At 40.0% G+C, this 21,791-nt stretch overlaps 1 long non-coding RNA gene across 2 annotated transcripts; it reads right to left on the bottom strand.

Moving 5' to 3' along the window:
- Positions 1–5,845: 5,845 nt before the first annotated feature.
- LOC113125181 (uncharacterized) lies at positions 5,846–20,137 on the bottom strand. Of its 2 annotated transcripts, none has more exons than XR_003295122.1 (5): positions 20,081–20,137; positions 19,726–19,894; positions 13,596–13,647; positions 12,728–12,932; positions 5,846–6,043 (listed from the first exon to the last, which is right to left on the bottom strand). It is a non-coding gene; the product is annotated as an uncharacterized LOC113125181 (long non-coding RNA). The 2 variants fall into 2 exon arrangements; XR_003295121.1 differs by having other exon boundaries at positions 13,596–13,643.
- Between the last annotated feature and the right edge of the window lie 1,654 nt (positions 20,138–21,791).

Genomic DNA, 21,791 nt, shown 5'->3' with positions numbered 1-21,791 from the left:
TGGAGCAGGCCTCGGAAAGTTTACTTTACTTATTACACTACGATCAGTCGACAGAGCCAGGCTTTGTTCACTCAGTGAGTACCAAGATGTGCTCCACCTTATAAACAGATACTCACAAATACACACATGCATAAATACAAACAAACACACACACACACACACATAGCCACAATCCATTCGAACCCTTTGACCCAGGCTGACAGCACCCTGTGCTCTCTTCCCACTGTTAAGAGAGGTCCAGTGATAATGAGGTCCATCACTGTGTATGTGTGTCTAACATCTTCCTGCAGTGTTGATATACAGGTGTCACAGATTCAGTAGAGGGTCTTCACCACACTGGGTGACATTGCCACTAAGTCTAAGGAAAATTTCTGGAGCTCTACCAGGGACAAACTCCACCAACGTACAGACATAAATAAGCTGATAATTTGACACCTTAACCTCATTTAGAGTAAAATTTGGTTGTCAGCCTGTCTAATCTGTTTATAGCAGAATTGTACAGTGACTCATTGGAATAAAGGAAAAAAGTTAAAACAAAAAACCATGCATCATTGTACATTCCTGCATCATTAATGTTGTTTACTTTTATGTGTACAAGCTAAACTTTGAATATTCCATCAATCAAATAAAGATTCATTACCTTACGTCAAAGTATTTGGCACATACACATCCAAGAACAACTTCATTATGAGCGTCACACTTACCAAGTGGGCAGTATGTGTGCAAAATTCCTATTTGATAATGGCCACCATCTCTTCATTATCCATTACACACAAAAATATGATATATGATGAAATGCTAATCATAAACTGAACACAGCTATCTATGCACATTTTGCAGCTAAATTAAGAAGGTAACAAGAAGGTAGTATAAACCTTAGCAGATGGGGAAAAAAAACCACTGCCAATTCCTCATGTACAAAGAGGCACAAGAAAAACCTATGACAGAATCTGTGAGATTTATTTTTGGAATAAGATATCCTTATTCCTGGATGACTGACAATCACCATCCAACCATGATGCCACTTATTGACTAAAGGGTTGTAAGAGGCTGACACTGGTGAGAGGCAGGGTACAGCCCGGACAGATTGAGTCTTACAGAGGTGACACACAAAAAGTCACTCAAATTCACACCTATGGGTAGTTTAGAGTCACCAATTAACTTAACCTCAAACCGCATGTGCTTGACTGTTGCTGTTGTAAGCTGACAATAATAGCCACTGAACCACCATGACCACGCCTTCCCTGAGAATCACATGAGAATTCACATTTTACTTCATTTCTTTGGTTCTGGTAAAGATACATAGCACAGTTTAACAAAAATATTTGATGATAATAAGTCAACTAGTTGCCATGGTTCACCATGGTGAACCATGAAGGTTTTTAGTGTTTTAGTGTTTCAGGATCTGAACTATTCATATTCACACCTTAAATGTGTTTTGGCAGTTAGACTGAGTGACAAAAAAAGTCTCTCAAAAAAAACTTTGATATATCTGAATTATTCATTTCTAAATAAGAAATTGCATTTTATCTGCTTTCAGACCTGCGTGGGCCATCCTTAGATCTATTGAGAGTGGCTGGATTGTAATGAAGTGAGTGGACAAGGGTGCCTGTGTGCATTCATGTAAGTGATTAAATGAAAAAAGCAAGGACTAAGTGTTCCTGCCAGTGTTCATCAGGCTGCCACTGTGTCTATATTAACCAGACTGTGAAAATCAGACTGTCCACATGGTGGCGCTGGCACTCTGTGCCCACGAGGAGCTTCAGCAGGGACTTGAAGTGGTCGCTGTCAGCTGAATGCAGCTGCAGTGTGCTTCCTGAAAGAAAAAAAATATGTTTTTTCATTTTAAAGTCATATGATGTTTCATATAAATATTGTATCTTGATAGTGGCTGTTTATACTGTAGCATACAGTAGTAAAAGGGATGGCTCACAGGACTATATAAGTCTACTATGCATACTCATATTTTCTGACTTGAGGAGGAACTGACTGGGGTACTATGTAACTACACAAATTACACAATGTCCATGTAAAACATTATCTAAAAACATAATAAGCAGTGGAATAAAAATTATTGTGTGTGTGTGTGTATTACAGTGTCTTACTGGTTGATGGGATGGAAAGGTAAATAAGGAGGACAGGCTGGTTGATGGCAGCATCACAGAAGTAATCACTGATGTATGTGGTTAGAAGACGCCTGTCCCAGTCATCTGTGACATGACCTCCATAGTTGACCCCAGCAATGAGATACTTGAGGGCATCCCAGGGAATTTCCTCATACTCATCCAGATACAGACTCAGTAGATTCTCACTCACCTAGTGGGTCATAACAGACTGACAATGAAAGGCAGGACAAGACACAAGAGTGCACAAGAGTGCAAGTAGAATGGTTCTTCTGCAGAGGGCAGACAGGCAGAGTAAAGACAGACAGATGAGAAAGACATTTTACCAAAGGCCATAAGTAGATTTCAGTCTCATGCATTTCAACTGGATCATCATTATCCATTAGTCTAATTGGTCTTTATCCCGACAGGCTAGAAAATAGCCCCTCTGCTTCATTTACTGTAAGCTCATGTTTGTGGTTGAAAGCAGATTACCCATCATTCATGCAGAAATTCCCCTCAACCACCATCAGCCATAATCACAACCACATCATGATCGTCTTCACTGTATCAATTTGTGGATTTCACCACCATCTTCACTGGACTGATGGCAGTTTATGTGAAGACAGATATGTCAGCAACTGTCACTGTTTAACCATTTCTTTTATCATCATAAGACTGACCTCAAACTCAGAACCACTGAAGCCATAGACAATGTTCCAGTCCAGCTACAGCAAATGCTTCCTTCCCAGCAGAAAAAAAAAGTATTGGTGCGACAGGGGGCAGTGTTAACACAATGAGGGGAACTGTGGGACTGCAGTTCCATCTTCCATGACATTTCAATTTATATTTTCGTATGTTCATTTGGGGTTTAATTTAAGACAATTAACACATATGTAACTATAATAACTTGTGGATGCTTGGCAAAGAGTTTTTGCAGCTCTACAGCAACGGATCCATCAGGTGCCCAACTACATCCAGGAGTGAGAGAAGTGGACAGCTCCTGGTGCTGAATTGTTCAAAATACACACACCAGATGTGTAGCAGATGACGAACACAGACGGGAAACATGGGGAGCAACAGAAAGGTCTGACATGAAACAAAGACCCTCAACCAGAATCAAACCAGGGACGCTGATCTGATATGGCTGATGAGGCAAGGATTCCTGTGTAGGCCTATTTATTCACTTATATGTTTATCAGTTATACTGTATGAAGTGCTTTATCTTGAGGTGCTGCTTTGACTTTATCTAAGCTTATTGAGAGAACTAATGAATCAGCTGGCCAGTGTATAATGTCCAGTAAATTACACAGCATTCAAACACTGGAACTCGTTTTTTTCTGGGCCAGCTCTTTTCTTATAGACACACATGACAATCAGTATAAATCAGTCAATAAATCAGTATAAAACAATTTATCATTGTTCTACTAGAAAAACACATTAGATAAGAGAAAGGGATGATTTGATTTTTATATGGTGTGAAGTTGGCAGTTGGCTGTATGTCACTTTTACCCAGGCTGTTATAACTGGTTTGCATCTAAGGCAAACAAGAAGGAGGACATGGAAGGTTGAAAATGAATCAAAGGAAAGACAATAAAAATCGACTTCCTCAAACACACAAATTACTTGATGTATAACAGTGACATTTCCCCAGTTACAGGGAGGAGCATCTGAAAAGCAACAAAGCATAGAAGCTGACAGTTGGGCATCCACTGGTATAATAAATAGCTGCAAATCATGCTGATGAGCATGAGAGAGCAGGGAAACAGTGGGTCGATATGGGGAGTGAAAGATTCATCTGAATAAGCCAAATCAATCAAAGATATATCCAGTGTTTTGTGCACTTTGTCAAGCACAAATGACACTTAAGCCTAAAAAAAAACACTTGTGGGAAAAAAAAAACAACTGGTAAGCAGCAAAACAAATCAGAGGCTGATGAGCACACAGGAAGACAGAGTTGCGCTTATTTAACACCCTCTTCAACCATGCTGTTAGCAATAGGAGCCTGTCCCTGGCCCAGAGAGAGAGCATGGAAGTGCTTGCTCTTGCCAGAGGCCTCAGCCAGGTGCAGCAGGGACCCTGTGGGGTCCACCCCAGGAGATAGAATAAAGATCAGAGGTGTCCTGCTGGTGGATTCCTCCACAACCTGAGGAGAGGACAGAGACAGCAGAGTGGGAAAACAAAGAGAAAGTGAGAATGGATGAGTCAACACAGTGTAACGCACTTGACACAGTAAGCCTGTGGTGAGATTCAGTGAGAAAGAAATAAATAGAATCACACAAATGAGATGTAGAAAACATTTGCTTAATTTAAGGTTGATACAGTTCACCACTTAAACTCAAGAACTGAGTATTAGAGCAGCATTTTGGCATTGCCTCAGTCTCCGGTGGCCATTTTAGCCATCAGAGTCAATCAAATAGGGGCTTATGTTGGAGTGTGTGTGGGTGGGAGGGCTCAGATAGAAAGCCAGAGAGAGAGAGAGAGAGACAGACACATGGATAGAGAAGAAGAACAAAACAGAAGAAGCAACAGGGATTGATGGGATAACAGCTGACACTCACAGCTTGTAGAGTGGCAGAGAGTGAGCGGCTCCACAAAGTGAGAGCCAATGTTGTTAATGAAAGAGGTGGCACACGAGGAGATGTGGTTCTGACGCAGAGAACGCACTATCAACATCTTCTACAGCTTATTACAGCTGTTCCTCCAGTCACTTAGAAACAGGAGCGACAAAGAGAAAGGGTAAAAGCAGGGAATTCAGGGGAGAAAGAAAACAGTTGGCAAGTAAGAGAGAGAGAAATGGGTGGATAAGGGTTAGGTAAACAAAAGAAGGCAGATGAGAAACTACTGCGAAGAAAAGTGGAATGGTCAGAGAATACATAATATAAGGAGGGCTAGTTGAAAGAAAAACAGTAAGAAAGTAGGGTTTAATTTATGTTGTCATTAAGAATAGGTTACAGTGGAACTTTGGTTAAATTTGCTGAGTTAATACAAGTCATGAATCATGGCCCTACATCATTAACTGAGCTAGATAAACACTAGACTCTACCCCAAGCTGAGGGGAGAAGAAATCTTGGCAGCAGCAAAATCCTCCTGTGATCACATTAATATTGAGCTCAACTTTGTCAAATCTAATTCCCACTGATGGAATAAAGCAACTGAAGTGAGTGACAGATATCCATAAGCCCACGCGCTCTTCTTCTCTCTTCATTGAAGCAGCCATGAACACGTCCTCAGCTGACAAAGCAGAGAAGGTATGTATTCATCATCAGCAGGGTATAGGCTGCACTGCAGCCTTTTCTTAATCAAATACATAAAGCACACGCTTGTTCTCAACTGTCAGTGTCAGACTTGAGCAAAAACCTAAAACTTTCAAGTACAGATTAAGAAATGATGAAGGTTCCCACACACAAAAACATCTGCCCTGACACCTAATTTCATCTTCAACTTTATTGTTACTAGTGGGAAGAATATTCTCACTGCAGCACTAAAACAGTGAAAACATCCAACAATACATACAACCCTGGTGGCAAAACAAAGGTTTCTATCTCAGGGGTACTGTCTGAGGAAAGCGGATGGTGAAGTGGAAATTGGGCGGCTTATCCAGCTATATGATGTTGTCTCACTGAATTGCTCTGATACAGACTTACTTAATAACCAACTGTGTGGCTGAAGGGGCCGTCTTTGAGAGGAAAGTATAGCTTCTACTCTGTTTTATACTTCACAGTGAGATGTCTTTTGGGGCATTAAGCATGTTCAAAGACTTTAAACATAAAAAGGTTTGTCCTGATAGATTAGAACAAATGAAATAAGATGAAAACACAATGTTTGTGTGTGTTCTGTGGTTTTTTTGTTTTTTTTTCTTTCCCCTCACAAGTGCTCCTTGGAGAAGGTAGCTGGACTCATTCCTGTCGAGTTGGCACACATCTCACTTAGAGACAGACCTGCAGAAAAAAAAAACACACAGTTACCTACAGTGCAGTCCCAAGAATCACTATAGCTATGTTGACGTTACCTGCTCAAGGGACTCAAATCTGATCTTTTCACAAATATGTGAACACACCAAATTGTTTCAAATCAGATCTGGGCCTATTGCAACTGTCCTAGATCTGATTCATATCTGATCTCTGACCATGTGACAGCTGTCAGATCTGAATTCCTGTGTCCTTTTTTTCCCCCCTCTTTGCATGAGCAGCAGCAGAAACAACATGGGTCAGTGAAGAGACAAGGACGTTTAAAATCTGTTGGTGTTTCTACGTTGAAGGTTCTGATCATGCCGAGTCAGGAGAAACGTATCGCAACGAGCAGGCTCTGATGAAAACGCACAAATGACCTTATTATTTTTCTTTACTGGTTTATGTCAGCATAAACAGCAGTTTATTTCAGTTAAATCTGGTGTTCACACATGAACTCAGATACACAAACATGAACCATCAACACAAAAAGGTCAAATGCAAAAAAAAAAAAAAAAAAAAAAAATCCTTCCCAAACTTGGACCCTAACAAAGGGTCACAAGATAAATCTGAAATATTTAAAACCACAAGGAAGTACATCCAAGTAATTCTGTTCCTCCAAGCCAAAGAAAACAATCCAGGGAAAAATCCTCAAACTGTATTATTAGGTTTTAAACCTGATACTGTAATCGCCTGCAGATATCCTGCAACTTATCAGGCTCCACTGGAAAGTACTACTGCATGTTAATATGCAGTATAGTTTACTATTGTTCAGGGTTTAATTGTGTGGATGCAGGTTTATACTGGAAGTGCCAGAGTCTTTGCTGTAATTTAAGAATAAGCTGACTGAGAATAAAGTCAGAACTTCTCAAAAAGTTTAATCCCAACAGAGAGCTTAGCAGAGGTGGAGTGAGGGGAGAGATAGAAAGGTGGAGGAGCAGAGGAAAGGAACAAAGGAGAAGCAGCTAATAGTTTGAAGGATCTAGGAATAAAAAATTTATAGGGTAAAATAAGGTTCCTTTAGTCCATCCGTCAGCATTGCTGCAGTGGAAATTAGTCTCCGCTCCAGTCTACACTCCAGCTCCACAGAGCACTTCTACTATACCCAGCTGTAAGTAGTTATTCTCCACTGAATCTTTGGTCTGTGTTCTGACTTGGTAGACTACATGTCTTTTTTTATTTTCTGCCAACATTTCCACCTGCTTTTATGCATATTTTTAGATCTACATAACTATCCACAAGTGAATTACTGTCGCTATTGCACAGGATGATTTTAGGAGAAGTGTCCATGTTGAAAACAAATAAAATACAATGTACAAACCTGGAATACAGTAAGGTGAATACAATCTTCATTTGTCTCAAGATTTAGCACCGAATGTTTACTAAACCTCCCTCAGTTTTCCCTGTCCTCTCTGTCCTTTGTTTTTTAAGCATTTTTTTTTCCACTGACCTCAGCACTCCGTTTCATTTTCCATCAGTCCCCTTTGCCCCAGCTTTTCTTTTCTCTCATCCCTTTTTCTCTCCCCATGTTCTTCTGTTATGGCCTCCTAATTATGTCTCTTCTTTCCTCCTATAGTTCTTCTTACATTTCTTAGCCCAGCTCCTATTTTGTTGCCACCCCTTTGTATATGCTTGTCCTTCTATTGGCTCTTACCAAGCGACTTCCACCTTCTGTGTCAACATCAACTCTATGCAATTTACACTCACAGCCAAAAAAAGAGAATTACAACCATTAAAAAAACAATCAGAATCCATATTACATAAATCTTCAGCATCACTATCAATTACCTATGTGAATATCGACCTGCTCCAAATTGCAAAATCTAACTGAGGGGACCTGCAGAGTTGGGTGATAATTCTCTGGTTTGTCACAGAAAGTCACCCCTTTCTCACTGCACACGGTGATCTGACCAATTAAAAGACAGAAAAAAAAACAGATTTTCGCAGATTAAGAAATAGTAATTATGTGGTGATAATCCTGTGCACAGCCTAATGGTCATTTATCTAACCTAGGGGCTGAGCTGGAGCTGCATCAATCTTACCACCATCATGTATATTTTATAAGCATTTAGCATATTTTTTACTATTTCTCCACATCCTTCTCCTGACTTCTTCTCACACTCTTGTCCTCTGAACCTCTTTGTCCTCCTCTCTCCATCTCTCCATCTCTTCATCCTTACACCTAACCTCTCTGGCAGCAGGTTCAGCTCAACTGCATTGTGTTCTTCCAGGTCCTCAGTGAGCTGGTTGCCTCTTTCAGCACAGCAGCACACACTCTACACAAACACCACAAATGTAAGTTTTAAATAACTACAAAAATGCTATTCACTGCTGTAGAAAAGTTTAGTTTGGTTTCGACCGAAAAAGCCAAAGGGAGTGATAATCCGCAATAAGAGAGTGTTTTTGACACACACACATAAAACAAAAGCACAATGCACAGGCTGATGTTAATCACAGTAGAGTTTGCCTCTGTGGAGTGTATTAATTATTTAGATTTTGGGCAAACATGCTGCTTAAATTGTAGTAATACAGTACTTCTTCTACTACTCCTACTACAATGAATGTGGATGGGTGGACAAAGAAACCTAGTGGGTTATTGATTACTGGCAAGTCAGAAGGGACAGACAACTAGGCTATTAGACAAATACGTCACTCTGAAACGCTGCAGTTGCAATCTATAACTGCCACAACTCAATTGTCCCTAAATGTCACGCTGTGGCTACATTGTGAACTGGCAGCTGAATGAAGTGAGGGCAATGAAGCAGAGCAAAGACCCAGAAACAGAGAGAGAGAAAAAGAATGAAAGGTCAGAAAGACCAAAGAGGAAGAAACTGTCCGACTGGGGAGAAATTGGCCAGAGAAAAGTAGGAGAGAGAGGAGACGTCCTGTGGCGATGAAGGACATTTGCTGACCTAAAGATCGAAATGGAAGAGTAGTGAGGTGACTCTCACTCATCCTCCTTTACCCGATGCCTTCACTCTCTCTCTTTGATAGTACGTAAGATCACCTACACCATGACAAAAAATAAGCTAAACTCTGGTGTAGTTTCAAACGCTAAATGACTAGTGAATCAGTTTGAGAGTGGCCGGAGGTTTTGATCTTTAACTTTGGCTGTTGGGACTGAGCCTTTCTGAAAAACATCTGGATTATATGTCTTCCCTTTGAAAAAGCCCTGTTTATTTGATAAGATAAGAGGTATCTGTCAAAAACAAGGCCATCATACACAGTAATGTGAATTAGGACTAAAGGAAGTCATTGTTGGTTTACAGATCTGGTACGTAGAGTTTATGGACACATCAGAACACTGGCCATAATAACAATCTTCAGAAAAGTAACAACAGAGATAATGAAACTGCACATTCTCATTTAGTATACGAGGCGTGAAATGTTGAAATCAGTCATTTCAAAACTCATTATTAAAAAGGCCTAATTTGATTCATTGAAGAATTTAAGTTTAATTGCTCAGGTTATTATTAAGATGAACTGCTAAAACAGATGCAGCTACGTACAAAGAGGAGAGGAGCCATGATGTCACAGAGACCATGTGGACACATGAAAAAGGTTTCGTTGACAAAGGAAGGGAAACAGTAGTCACAGTGTTCTTGGAAAACAGGAAGAACATATTAGCTCCTGTAAACTTCCTTTGTAGCTTTGCTGGGCTTCCCACTACTGATGTGTTATCTGATAGAGTCAAAGCAAATCCCTTCAAATTTGAAAAGCCTTCCTCAAATATCACCATAATGCACTTCAGCTGGTTGATAGCAGTTAAAGACAGTCTGGTTTCCATTAAAGCATAAAGCCCTGATGGGCTCATTTTTTTCATGTTAGGCAACATGCTTTCAATGCACTGCTTACTTTCCTCTACCTGTTAATGTCTGAGGCTAAATTGATTTAAAGAGACATAGAGGAGCCAGAGTGGCAAATGGCAGTAGGGAGATTGTGTCAATGCACTAAGGCTCCAGCATTTTCTGCTCCCTGCTGAAAGCATTCTGTGAAAACTCTCTGCTGCTCCAAGTTTTCTCTTTGGTGCTCCCCTGCTTGCTCACACGGTGGGGGGGGGGGACTGCTCTAGGTTGCTCCATAGCAAATGTCACTCAATAGCACTATAAACACAAAGTGAAATTTAAAGGCATCAAAATGCACAGAAAATCAATAGTAGAAGAGGCAATGAGACACAGAATTGCCAGTGTAACACAATACAGGCACTCCTGGTACACAGGTAGACAAATGTCTCCAGGAGAGGAAACGGTTTCTCCAAAATCCTTTAACATCAAGGTGCCACAATAATCAAGACTGGTCATCTATTGATTCTCCCAAAATGCTTCAACACTACAATATTTATACACTAGACACTTGTACCTCTCTAACAAACTGTGGAGCACATTCATAGTCTCTTCATTTATTCACACAACAGAACACACAATAACAGCCAATAAAGAGACCAATGATGAACAGTCCTTTCACAAAAACACACAGTGCCGAGAAAAAAGCAATCCTGCACTGTAGTCATTAAAGAAGAGAGAATGAGCCGAACCTGAACGCATAAACACAGTCAGACGTGATAAACGTACACCACAGAGATGTTCAAATTAAACATGCTTTATAATAAAAGCTTAAAGTCCTATGCTCACTTCCTCTGCTGTTAACCTCTCCTCCTTGCTGTAAGTCAGAAGGATAGAATAATAATGCACACTGCGGTGACTCTGATGCTTAAGAATGTGGGGGCGTACCTCTGTTTGACATCAGTTAAGTCATATTGTCGAAAACAACTGCAAAGTCACCCAGAGTGCAACAGTGAAAGCTCTGTTTGCTTAATTTCAAAAGTGTGTTTGCCTTAGCGGACTTATTGGACTCCAGTTAATCTCAGCCAATAAACCTTTAATAACAGCTTCTCATGTAGTGACCGTTGACTCAGAGGAGAACGTGACGGAGAGCGGGTCTGGTCTCTCACTGCTCCCAGCTGAACACGGGACACACAGAGCATGATGGAACAGTGGAAATACTTTTTTCTCTTACTTTCTGTTACAACTGTCAGTTTCACTCATTTCTTAAATGACTTGCTCCCCTAGGTACAGAAATGTTTTCTTCTTTTGTGACCTTCTTTGTGTTCTACCCAAATCACCCAACTGCTTTGTGTTTTATGTGTTTTTATGTATTTTCCAGCAGCTCTGCAGTTACAGGGTTGTGCACATCAAGATGAAAATTTAGCTCTGTTAGTCAAAGGGGAGACATTTCCACCTGTACGCTAGTGAATTTTATTATACTCTACAGTACCTGAGACAATTCTTTTTTTTTTTTTTGTGTGTGCAAGCAACATCTAGTTAAAAAAGCAACATAATGTGATGTTATTGTGAATGTGACTTTCCTGCTGCCTCTGCAATAAATTTGCACCTGGCAGCAAGGAGAAGGAAAGGAGAAGTGGAATGAACCAAAGCATGAGACACTAACACAGCAGCAGAGAAGTATGTTAGATGCATGTGAGGTTGTGTACAGGGGGTTAGATTTAAGGGTAACTGCAGGTCAAACCATTGAAATAATTTCCATCTTGCCGTTATTATACTCTGACCTACAGCTCTTGAACCTTTTCCTGGCTCAACAAATCACATGTTGCTTGGGTTAAAAGGAGTTCCAATATAATTTCAGCTCATTGTGCAGCTTATGGTTCTTGCTTCCAGGTCTATAGAGATAATGGCACAGATTCAACCCTCTGGCCATGATATGTACATAAACGTGATAAAAAAATTACTACCAATGATCTTTTAGGTACCACGATAAAGACAACAGTATTTCTCCCTTTCCTCTCAGTTTCTCTCTGTTCATGGTGTGACTGTACACAATCTGTACTTGTCAGGTTTTACTTTGCTCATTTTTAGGGCACTTTAGTTCTCCCATTTTCTCTGTGTTTTTTATTACACTCCCAATCTATTCTCTGTCAAGCTCAAATGGCTTTGTCTCCCTGCATCCCTTCTTTCAATTCCCTTCACTTATTCATCCCTTCATCCTGCACTGCAGTGTCTCTCACCCAGCTGGCTCCTGGCCTCCACCAGGTGGGCTCTTTACCCTGGAGGATCGTGATGGCCTGTATCTCTCTCTCCACCAGTGCTGGGGCACGGCCATGGAACTTGATTTTTGTCGTGTCCTTTTTCTCAGTGGTGCCATAGCACATGAGAAAGGACGGAAAAAATAGTGGCTAGATGACAAGAGAGTATACAGTAATTGGTCCTGAGCCACATTTACAGTTTGAACCTTTTTTCTGGTAAAAGGAAACGTAGACATTTAGAGATCAACAAATTTTGTGGCCACTCTTCACATTCTGGTTTCTATGACCCCTGGTTTACAAACCCAGCATAATCCTTGCGATTCCTGACTCTGTCAAAGACAAAAACATTTCCTTACACACTAAATGTTTTTAGTGTGAGTGTGGAAAATGTACTGTGCTGTGCTCAGCCTATTCTCAGGTTTGACCACATTGTTACCACAATGTACAATGTTACCACCAAACATTCGGACTGCACATACTGGGACTACAAGACCAGGTTTAGAGCTAGGCTAGTCACTCAGTCAGTCTGCTCTGGCTTTCACAGTTTGAAGAAGTGTCTTTAAAACACGTTTCTTCTCATAAAATTGAAAACAAGGCAAACCATGATGAAGCTGAACCAGCTTTAAATGACTTACCATGTGCTGGTCAACTTCTGTCTTCTGCTGTATGTGATGACAGACACGTACTCGTCACGCTGGAACTCGGACGCCTGCTTCTTGGCCTCCTCTCCCTCCACAGACATGACCCCCACCTTCTCCTATGATGCATCTAAAGAGGCCATAATGCAGCTTTTTGATTCTCCCCCCTGCCATCCAAGTTCTGCATTTCTCTGCCAACAGCCTGGATGGACACACACACACACACACACACACACACACACACACACACACACACACACACACACACACACACACACACAAAGTCAGATGAGTGACATAGTGATTTTAACAGACAGGTGTTTAGTGAACTGAACAGAGTTAGACAGAGCCATTTATCCACAGGCTGAGATTAGCAGGAGCCAGAGAGGTGGCAAGTGTGAAGTGACTGGAGAGTGAACTTAAAGTGGAAAGAACCAGAGACTTTGAGAAGTGATTTTCTGTGATTTTTCAGCATTCATTCTCCTTCACAGATTGTCATTCCATTATCTACAGATGATGAATCACATCTACATTTGAAGTGACCTGGTAAGGTATGTGCTCCTGTCTGTTTTGGTTAAGTTCTAGTCTGATATATCTAACAACCAAAATACATCACAGAGCAAAAGACGGTTGAGGGCACAGGACTGAACAGACCCTGTGTCCTGATTCTCATACATTTTCCCAATCTACTCTAATCAATTCAAACACTTTCTATCTCTTCTCTAACATTTGCTGGGTGTTTCCAATAGATGGTGTAATTTCAAAAATTTCCACAAAATATAGTTTATTAAGTGCCTTGTATCCAGCTTTAGAAGGTCATTTTAAAGGCTTGGCTTTTTCGCGTCTGTGTTAATGTAATACTCACGTGACTGCATGTGTGCATCATCATTCTCCCTGTCCTATGTGGTGGTCTCTGTCTAGTGCAACATAAATGGAAAAGAGGCAGATTATTAGCAATGTGGTCTTCTTCTGCACTTCTCATCCAACGCCAGCTGGGACTGGCTCCCCCCTGGAATCCTCTACAGCAGGGGCGTCCAACTCCGGTCCTGCCTGTTTTCCATCTCAGATGAGGGGGAAGATAAAGTAAATTGGTCTCTTCCACCTTCTGGGTAGGAAAGGGATAGTTGGAACACAAGCAGGGGCAGTGTCCCTAAAGGAACATGGGTTGGGCTCCCCTGCTGTACAGAATAAACACCATAGGTAATGGATGGATGAATGAATGGATAATGATCACTGACAGCATTGATACAATTTATCATTTAGGAAAATACTTGCTCCAATGGCAATGTTAGAAGATTGAAATCACTCTGCTCAAAACCTGTGCACCTCTGCAGACCTCTAACTAACATGTTACTGTTTCATTTGTTCATACATGATCACAAATGTTTTTTCAATTCTCATCTTAGTGTAAAAATGCCATCTCCTGAGCAGAATTAATCTGATTGTACAGCCTGGTAATCAGTAATTACTTACTACAGTACAGTACATGACAGTCAACTCCTGAATGTTGCCATTGCTACATGATATAGCGCCTTTGCTATTTTATTCCTAAAGGTTAATGCCACAGTTCATTAATGTGCAATGCACTTCTCCAACTTTAGCAGAGGCACTTTTTGTTCCAGGTTACAAATTCCACTTGTACTTATGGTGCAGGAAACCCTGCAGTTGCAAAAAGTTAAATTAGCCTGGATACTCCCAAATCAATTGATCACACATTCTGACACCATGGGTACGGTTTTTAATCCCATTTCAAAGACTGATGTAGAAATATAAGAGTGCCTGTATAAATACTACTCAAAGCTAAATTGATTGGGAAGCAGGGCCCAGGAAACTATCTACCTGAAATACATGAGCTAATCAATACAAACTGACACGGCATATAAAAACAACACAGCCCGTCATCAGACTTACTTTTTTGCAAACAGCATATTAAAGTAATGATAAACCGCAGTGAGAACAGTAAATGCACAAGGCAACCACTCTGACATAACAAGACAGCTAAAGTTAAATCAAGCATTGTGGAAAAGGTCTACAAAACCCTAATTTGAAATGAGGTCTGGTCGAGAGGCTTGTAAATGCAATTAAAGTCAGGTCATGTTTAATGGACACGAAAATGAAAGCTTTCTGATGTGGAAAGCAGAAAAAAGCTCTCTGTTCCTGCTCAGCCACGTTCAGGTTACTGCCTTCATGCCTTCACTGCTGCCTGGAATGAAGGATGAGGAGAATCCTGTCCTGCTAAGAAAAGAAATACTCTCAACTAAAACTCTGGCCCATTTACAAGCCAGTCTATAATAGTGCTGTTGACTAGTACTGAAAACTGAAGGAGGTGCATCCTAGTGGAAAACACACCTCAGTGAATTTTAGTTAAACAGAATTTTTAAAGACATATGCTTACAGATACAGTCTGTGCAGTAGTACAGGAAGGGTTGAAACAAGTTTCTTATCCGAGGAGAATTTGGGAAATATAGTCGGCTCTGCAGCTCTTCAGGTGTCACAAATAACATGAGCTACTGTAGCCTTAACTAGCAATTCAACAGCACTAGAACAAATAAGGTAAAGCAAGTCTGCTCGAGACCTGCAGTGTGACTCAGTGAGTTTAGCTGGTTAATTGGTATAGCACTGCTCCTGGAGCTCTGGCAGTGTGATATGGATCCTGCTAGCAGCTACTGGTCAGAGGGCCAGGACGCCTCGTCACACAGACAATGGTGATTAGCTCTGGGTAATGGTGTCTGCCAGGCCAATTAGCGGCATTATGTGTGACCACTACCCTGTGCCACTAATTACAACCAGGCAGAGTGAGTGTGCAAAAACTCAGAAAGAGACAAAGGGGAAAAAGATGTTTTTGTGAGAAAGAATGCATGTATATACTGTATGTGTGCAACACCAGAAAGAGAGTGCATGAAAAATGAAGATGAGGTGTGTAGGTGTGTGTCTGTGTGTACGACTCTGGGTGTAGTACTCTGTGTGTGCAAAGAGCTGACCCTCTCTGCCACAGCATCCACTCTGTCATTTCCAATTACAGTGAGCCTCAGGTCTTTGCTACAACATCACCCAGATTACTAGACCTCATTTGCTCAACACCAAGTGTCAATCAGCCATTAACACGCTGATTCATGGTGAGACACAACCCACTGTCCTCAGTGTACTCTAATATTAAGCAGCTGCTGTGAGGTACTGCAGGGAATAATTACATGTATCTGCAGAATGGAGGGCCACTGGTGCATTTAAATTTCATCTTTCTCTCTTTTTTGCATCATTAAAGGGGCTTTGCTACAGCGAACAAAATGCACATGAGGGCGGAAATGCTGCAAATATACAGACATGTACAAAAGGAAACAAAGGGGAGCTTTAAAATACAGTACGCAATGTTGCTGAACCTTTTAAAAAAATGCAGTCCAAAACATGGCACAGCACTGGACACAGTCCTGTTGTAGTGCCTGTTCAACTTCACACTGCACAATGCTGCTTTACTTGTTCACCTATTGCCTGAATTAAGCACATTTATCTGAATTGAAATTGGTACTAGCCAAATAATTATAATAATAATAATACTAATAAAAGATTAACATGAAAAATCAATTTACATGAAACAGTCCTAACTGGTGAGTCACAGCCTAATGCACGCACACACAGTGACAGAATTACAACTACAATACAGCTCTTTAATATCAATTTTCCTCTCCTGGTGTGACCTTTTCTAATTTCCTACTCAGAAACAAAGTATTTTAATTGTTTTTGTTTCTGAGTGTCTGCTGTACATTGACTTGACCTCAGCGTGGCCGTGTGACATGACGGGAGGGACCCTACAGAGATGAAACTGCGGAAGCTGAGGCATTTGAGAGTGTTTTTGTGTTCTGCATTTTTTACCCAGCAGACTCTTGTGTACTGTACCACGGTGAACCAGTTTGTGTTTTACAAGATTCTAAAAGTGTACTGAAAATATAGAAAACCTGCGTGTAATCCCTTGTTTTTAAGGTGAGATAGAAAGTGAAGAGTGCCATTAAGTGCTGAGGCTCTTCAGCCTAGAAGCACTACAGTGTGATTCATACAGTGCTCCTTTTCATAAATCTGCGTGTCGGTGGTTTGGAAGTTGCTGTACAGTGTGTGAACAGTGAGTACCTAGGCTAAACACATTAGCAGATGAAATTTTCTGCTCTAATTATGGTTGTACAAGCAGGGCTATTCATCTGTGTTAATGTACTCATTGAGAACTACAGGTCAGAACAGTGTGAAACAAGAGAGAACAGGACTGTCAAAGACAGGAGAAGATAAGAGGGGAGGGAAAAAAAGGGGAGCAGGGAAAATATTGTGTACCAGCTGATATAGGACACAGTGTGCTGCGAGAGACAATGTCAGAATCCACAGTAGCTGAAGGGCTCTCCCACTGGGCTCATACAGAGCACTGTGTGTACGTTGTTCCTGATTTGCTAGCTGAACAAGGAGTCAGGAGTCTTCACCACTTTGTCTTTCCTGGCAGACTCTGCCAGAGACTTGCATAGCTACAGGTTGACAGATAAGACTTAAATGTTCTATGAATTAAAATGAGGTCCTGATAGGCTCCACAATGGTTTAGACATTAGCTGCACTGATAGAGCTCTTGGCAGAAAAATGCAGCATTCATTTTTATTGCTTAGTGAGCATTGATGCTATACAATACATCTAAAGATTTCTGAGTTTGAGTTGTTAATGTTATCACTGTAAGAATGAAGAATGTTTTATAGTTATCTAAGGAAAGAGTCAATCTAAATCAATATAAACTTGGTAAAGCTGTATAAATATAAATTTAAGCCTAAACAAAAATTCTAAATCTCTAAAATTCTCACATTGAGAAGCCAAAATCTCAACCTTACATCTCGTGAAAAAAAAAAAAAAAAAGACCAAACTCCTTCAATCCTGAAAGCAAGGACAGAAAAATCACTTTCTACATGCAGTTGAATGAAGAGGGCAAGAGGAACTAACTGTACAAAGGCAGAGGTAATTCATCAAAATGGTAATTAAGGTCATTAAGTCAGGACCCAAACTTCTTTGCCCTGTTTTTGAAATCACTGAATCACTGAGCAAGTCATTAAGCACAAAATGTGTCCATTGTTTGTTGAGCAGGGCCTTTCATGGACCTTTGCGACTGGAGCAAATTTCCATTTGTGTGCTCTGCACCTTCAACCAGCTATAGGAAAATCAGGTTTTCTCTTGCTGCTTATACACTGCCATGATGTCTTACTTAACACTAATACTTAGTCTCTAACTACTCTAGTGGAGCTTATCACCAATAACAGTAGGAGTGTTTGGCTCTACAAGCACTTGCTCTCTTGTTAATATGAAGAAGAGTTTGGAAGAAAGAAAGAAACAAAAAGCTTGATTATCAGAAAGGGATTAATAAATTAGAATTACATCTGCCTTCACATTCAAAATGCCACTTTGTTGATATTAGAGTCTTAATTAAAGATGCAGATAGAAGGGAGCTACTTTTAGCAGGGGAGCAAATATGAGATGACAGCAAATAACTGTGACAAATGGCGTCTGTGTAAAGTGTTCCATTTAGTGTAGATCAGCAACATAAGGGCGTAATTCTGAGACAATTAATATTTAATGTCCAGAAAGTCACAGCAATATAATTCACTGCAATTATGTGCAAACTTCTGTTACACAATCTCAGACACAACGGTCTCCATCCCTCTGCTTCTTTGTGAGTTTGATAATTCCACTCGCTTTTGAAAGAACTACTGCGGTTCAATACATAGCGAAGACGCGGCAGCATGAAGAATGTGTGAGCGGAGCCGCGTTCTGTAACAGAAGACTGATGGAAGCTATATAAGCCCATGGTTTGATCTAATCTCGTTTCATTTCCGTCTTTGGTTCCAGTTTTCCTTGTTTTAATTTCTCAGAGGTTAGAGTGATTTCCTTAGTGGAAGGCATCAGATATAATCATGTTCTTTCTCAAACATCAGTGAAATGTACAACACTGATATAGTAGCAGTGCGTCTGTGTGTGATCACACCTTTCTATACCCCTACTTGCTGTAATGCTCAGTGACTTCCACCTGGAATAGCTTGCACTCAAAAAGAGGCAGAGATTCTTGACAGGCTCAAACATCCTGATAAGCAGACATACAGCACGCATGCTGGAAAGAAAACTAAAATGTCGCCACACTGACTTGCACTCATGCCCAAAGATATTTTCCATGACCAGGGACCTTGTGAATCAGCAAGAGCTTTTCTTCCTCTCATGCTGTGATTGGAGACTGAATACTTAAAGAGCAAAAAAAAAAAAGAAAAAAAAGAAAAAAAAACGCTACTGGAACTTATTCACAGTCCTTGTGCATGGACAAAATAATAAACAGAAACTGCAGGCACCACTGAAAGAGCGCAATAATATCACACAGCCGATTATAGAAGATTATTATTATGCTAGACAGTATTCATGCAGTTTTGATTAAGCAGCAAATTCTTTAACTTTTTAATTAGCGGAGCATCAGATCAGCACAGTCACCAACCTTTTACTTTTTGTCTCAAAGAACGCTTCATACTTTTTCTGTATCATCAGACACGTGAATGGATTCACGCCTGTACGAACCTGCAGTACCTAAAATACAAAGTAAACATAGGATAACACAAAAGTACTGTACACAAAAGCCATCAGTGGAGTGCTGGTCCATGTTGTTTCTTTAGTAATGTACCCGCCATTGATTTGCAGTGGCGTGTGGTAAAGTGGCACACCGACAGCAGTGTGTAGAGAGCACAGTCTGGTGCTGAGAGGCCTCCTCTCTTTCGACTACAGGGTAGCTTTTAGTTGCACCTCATGCTGGGTTTTTCAAAGGCATTTCAAACTGGGCTTGAATTAGAAAACTGCTAAACACTGAACACAGCAAAGACACAAGAGAGCAGAGCAGAGGAGGACCTCATATATTGACTGTGGTAATGTACTGGATTGACTGGACACAATGTGAGAGTGGAATTGATGCTGAGGGTTGATGCATCATGCGGTGTGTGCCCACTTACAGTAAATGTGTGTGGGGGTGTGTGTTGTGTTCTCAGGCGCACTGTGCTCGATGGCGTTTCAGAAGAGCACCGGGCTCACAGCCACTACACCAGGTGTCAGGTTCCAGCTGGGTTTACATGAACCTCTTGAGGCTCTCCATATCCAGGAGGTCCTCACTCATGAAGTCACCTGACACACACACATGCACACACAAAAAGAAATTAACACACATAAACGCATCTGTATTGCCTGCTGTATTCATCAATCTGTCAGTTAAGATATTACAATCGATCGACTCTTCAAACAATTTTTAAACCCCAGTCCATCCTCTAATCCATCACCATGACATTGCTGTGAGTTCAGTAATAAATGTACCAAATATTGGCGGTTGTTTGTTGGGCCAGATGCCGTAGTGAGAGAAACCAGGTTCACTGCCAGCAAAGAAAAAAAAAAATCCTCTGTGTCACACAAGCTGGTCTGACAAAGCCTGAAATCAACAACAAAAAAAAGATGAGTATTTTATATATTTATATATTTTCTAATAAAAAACAAACTAACACACTAAGACAGCTTTAAAACATTGTATACACAAGCATATTCTAATTCAAATACTAATTAATCAAGTAAATCTCAAGATGTCATTTATATTAATTGTGACAATGTGTACCCAATTTACCAAAAACAGGAAGGATTTACATTGGTGCAAATGGCAGAAAGAAAGAAAAATTTAATTGTATAAAATCAAGACATCAGTAAACCGCACACACCACATTAATGTTTACCACCCGTGATCACTCATTGATGTGCAGGAAAACACTTTTGGATTTCAAACTTGTGTTTTACTTTGTACACCCATAAAAAAAAAAAAAAAAAAAAAAAAAAAAAAAAACTTTCCTACCAACATAGAAAAACAAACCTGACAGCAGAATTTCATTAGGGCAATATGTGAGTGAGTACATAGCATTTGAATTAGACAATGGGATGATCTTTTCTGTTGCAGCTCTTCTTTCTGATTTAGGCAGATAAAGTCTATTAAGTCTATTTGCACAACATTAACACTTGATTGTAATAATAATAATAAAAAAAATAGTAAGTGAAAAAAGAGAGAAAGCAGATGCAATCAATAATATGCCACAGAGATAAAAATGCCTAAGAAGCTTAGATCAGCTTCTCACCTCCAGACAAACAACAAAATGAAAAGCTGTATCACGACTATCCCAGACAGCCAAAACCAAATGACAGGAGAAAAACAGGAGAATATTAACAATATCCATAAAATATTAAAATTACAATCAACTCTTTATTACCATAAAGGCAAAATGACTATAGCAGTGATACCACGTGTTTTGGCCAAGCAGGGAAAAAAAAAACACTATACTTCTATAGTTTATCAGGTTTGAGAACAACAAGACAAAAGCATTAATAGACTGTTTTAAGGTTTGCAATCTTAATAAACCAGAAAAACACACTCGAGGACGAAAAACATTCATATTTCCACTTGAAAAACAACCTGACATTTACAAAGATTATTAACTGGTTGATAACAAGAAACTATTCACAGAAACATTATTGTTCCTGTTAGAATAACATTCAATTCTGTATTTTAATGCAACACAAAGATTATAATGAAACATAATGAACAGGGAAGCATATAGTTAGGACTTTAAAATGACCACTCATTACCAGTGACTCACACTGGTTCACTGAAACACTGGAGCAGGTTAATGTCTATTGAACCTGATAGTGTCTTTGGCTCGACTGTGTTATATGGACTTATACATTCACACATTTTTTCCTCACACTGATGGTAATATCCAAAAATCAAATTAATAGGATATTAATATACAGCATTTTCTTCCTCTTTATTACCATTGATCTCTTCATGACAATATAAGTTATAATCATTTGCAATATGTATTAACTTTGTAATCAATGTCAGTTTAGTCGTTAGAGTTTGTCAAAGATTTTCCATCAAAATGTCAAACCAGTTCTGATGTATCCTCTATATATTTGGTCAATAAAGCCATTATACATGAAAATCCTCTAAAAGATATCATGCTCATGACTACACTAAGATATGTGTTAT

The sequence above is a fragment of the Mastacembelus armatus genome, chromosome 18, assembly GCF_900324485.2.
Source record: "Mastacembelus armatus chromosome 18, fMasArm1.2, whole genome shotgun sequence".
Classification (NCBI taxonomy): Eukaryota; Metazoa; Chordata; class Actinopteri; order Synbranchiformes; family Mastacembelidae; genus Mastacembelus; species Mastacembelus armatus.
Note: the sequence above shows the minus strand (reverse complement) of the source record. Positions and strands in the feature narration are given on the sequence as shown.